This window comes from Fukomys damarensis, unplaced genomic scaffold (assembly GCF_012274545.1).
Source record: "Fukomys damarensis isolate Sample0158 unplaced genomic scaffold, DMR_v1.0_HiC HiC_scaffold_16, whole genome shotgun sequence".
In the NCBI taxonomy this organism is placed as follows: Eukaryota; Metazoa; Chordata; class Mammalia; order Rodentia; family Bathyergidae; genus Fukomys; species Fukomys damarensis.
The window spans coordinates 30,776,821-30,780,195 of record NW_022900928.1 but is presented as its reverse complement, the minus strand read 5'-3'; the positions used below and the strand labels follow the sequence as shown (position 1 = coordinate 30,780,195).

General features: G+C 31.8%; 1 long non-coding RNA gene across 1 annotated transcript in view; it reads left to right on the top strand.

Moving 5' to 3' along the window:
• The first annotated feature begins 1,342 nt into the window (after positions 1-1,342).
• Positions 1,343-3,375, top strand: part of LOC117286323 — a 6,735-nt gene continuing 4,702 nt past the window's right edge. The window contains exon 1 of the long non-coding RNA XR_004517447.1: positions 1,343-2,294. This is a non-coding gene — a long non-coding RNA (uncharacterized LOC117286323). The remainder of the gene's footprint in view (positions 2,295-3,375) is intronic.

Here is a 3,375-nt window from a genome sequence, read left to right as displayed (position 1 = left end):
GGTGGTGGTGGTGGTGTTGGTGCTGGGCACGAAACCCAGGCCGTCACCCATGGTAGGCAAGCACTCTCCCAATAAGCTAAGTCCCCAGACCTGTTTAGTGTCCAGATTCAGTCCCACAGAGTCTATTATTCCTCAGATATAATTACTCTGAAAAATTTTGTTAATGTTAAATAAAATTATTAAAAATGTTCTGTATCCAAAGACACAATACATTTATTAGGAAAATAAAGGAAAACTAATTCATGTAGAATGTAGACCATTTTGGATTCTTGTTAGGGTACGAGCCATGGTTTTAGATTCACAATAGTTGCTATATAATAGAGCCCTTTAATAATATAAGTTTTTTAAAAAAATACAAGTTGGGCTCCCAATATGGAACTCTATAGTCTACAGCAAATGTATTAAGAGATGTAGTTTTAGTATTCAGACAATTTAGTCTGCATTTTCTCAGATTTGATAATTAGCCAGACTTCCACAATACAGAACTGAATTGAAATATTACATGAAAAGGACTCAGACTGGTTCTGTACATTTGTGTTGATGTTAATGCTTAGTGTAAAACATTTTTCATTGTTGGCACATTACTGCAAAATGACACCAGACATATTTTCAAGAATATTGAGGTTGGGTTGCTTTCTAATTGGTCAAGGTTGAAGATTCAAGAAATAAAAGAGTTTCACTTAGAATAAACTCATGTCTACTGGTAGTCTTTTTAAAAAAGTAATCTGCCAAAGCCAAAAATTTTGAATGCTAATGAAGGTGTGGAGGAAAAAACCCTTAATTGTAAAGAATATTACTATCCAATTTTCACCTTCTGCTTGATAGAACCTATCCTATATTTTAAAAATGTATTTTATTAATGCATATTAATTTTACAAAATATTTGTTCCCATCCTATATTTAAGCTAAGTACATGATGTTAAGAAAAATGTGGCCATTACTTGTTTAATTTGAGATTCAATATGATGAGAAAAAGTTATTTTTTAAGTGGGAATTTTGTTTGTTGCAAGGAATTCATAATTATCTTGTTTATGGGAATCAGAGATGCTGTCCATTCACCAGCTTGTTCTACCATACAACTTTAAAGAGCCAGATGAATGTAGAAGGTTAATATTCAGAAAAAAGTGTGAACTCTATTCTTTACCAACACAGTGCAATAGGTATTTAATTCATGGTATTGCCTCACATCTTCTGGTATTCAAAAACCCAAATCTTTTTTCAAATGGAATATACATGTGTGTGTGTGTGTGTGTGTGTGTGTGTGTGTGTTGTGTGTCTGTATCTTTGTATGTGTATATATACATATATATGTGTATATATACATTTTAGAAATTAGAAATAATCCATTAGTAATTTCTTATAAAAAGAAATGAATTGCATTGAAAATGATATAAAATTATGAATATCATTTGATTACAGAAAGTCTAGAGTAAAATAGTTTTTCTTGTTGGTTTGACATTCTCAGAATTTATTCCTGGTTCTCCAAAAAGCAGAGAATGCCAAGACTGAATACCTGCTGTAATCTATCTGGTCCTCATTCTGCTTAATATGCTTATAGGGTTCAATCTGTTCCTACTTTATCCACCATTTCCAGTTTGTACCTGTAAGTCTACCTTGGAAGAAGCAAGTAAACTGATTTTTTTTCTTCATCGTTTTTATACTAATCCCAAAAGATAGGCCTTTTGCAGTCAGTGTGTTTATATTGGGTTGTGTTACTTGTTTACTTAAGGAACATACATTTTGATAACATTTCACTCCAATAAATTAACATTTTTTTGAGTGCCAAGAATTGCTAAGTAACTGTAACACTGAAAAGTCACTCCCAAGTAAACATACATTCTAAAATAGTAAATTTGTTATACAACCAGACTGTACAAGTAACACTTTTCTTTTACTCATGTAGACCCTTTCAGAAATTTATTAGAATATGGTCATGGTCACCTTAGTGGACTTTTTTCCCTCATTTTGGTCATGTGAGTTCGGTATTTTAAATTTTTCATATTTATACCAATTTGCTTTGGGAAAGGCTATAAACCCAATTCTGGCACATTGTAGAGGTTTCAGTTAATGAAGAGGTTACTTTTACCTTAATGACTTTAAAATATCCTATATATATATTATAGGAGAGGGCATAAAAAATCATTAGATGGGTAGAAATTTATTAAAATCTTTAGATATTATGAATTAAAAATTTTTTTTACAGGAATTCATTTGTGTTTTTTGCCAAACCAGATGAGCAGGAAAATATGCCTAGGACTGAATAACCTCCCTTGTTCTTTTTGCCACTGGATTATGTAAGTTAAGAATGGAATTTTTTACCCTAACTATATATTTTCTTGACTTCTATTAGTGTCTAAGGAAATTAATTTTAAGTGTTTAGGGGTTTTGTTTGATCTGTATTTATTGAATTCTGGTCATAGACCAGGAGCCTGCATGACATACTTATTAACAGCCAGAACACAGTCTTTTGGGAACTTAATGGCTCAAAACCTTCTGAATAGTTTTAACTTATTTTGTATGTTGCAAAAAAAAGGAAAAGTTTTAAAAAAAGTTTATTTTGCTTGAGAGTCACATTTTTTTATAACTGTACAGCTTTTAAGGGATAGGATGTAGATTTTTACAATGTGTTTATGCTAGAACATCTACAGGTGCATTATGTAATTAAACCTAAAATTGTTTAACAATCTGTGCCATGGTCTTTTTCATTCTACTGCCCTTTAGTAGAGTGTTGGTGCATGACAATATTGTTATATGTACAAGCCTTCAAATTAGACTAAACTCTATCTCCAAAGCTTTAAAGTCATTGCATGAAAATTATACCCAAACATACTTGTAGACACGTATCTATACACACAGAATGTTTGTATTAGTGTAAATGGATTTTCAGGATCAGAAGAGCTATAGTAGTCCAAATTTGACACTTAACAGGACATTCTTTTCATTGCATGATTTTTCATGATCCTAACTAGGGTATTCTCAATGTTGGTCTGGTATTCTCTTATCAAAGTAGCTTCTTGATCACAGTATTTGAATAGTAGCTTACCGAAAACTGCCAGGAGGTTTTATGAACACTCTGAAAGGTATCCTGTGCTAAGATGGGGTGCGGGTGGGGCAGGGCTTGGTTTCTTTTGTGTGTATAAAAGAAGAAAAATACTAGAACTGCTCAATTTGGTCATTCAGTAGATTTAATTTCACAGAAATGAATATTTACTGAAACATAAGAGATCAGTTTAAAATTCAAATTTCCTCATTTGACAAGTATTTTTGAAATCTTACAAAATTACTAATTTTAGTAGCCTTTTACATGGCACATTTTACCATGTTATCAAGTGATAACTTTTTGAAATGCCAGTAAATTTTGCCATCAACGAATTT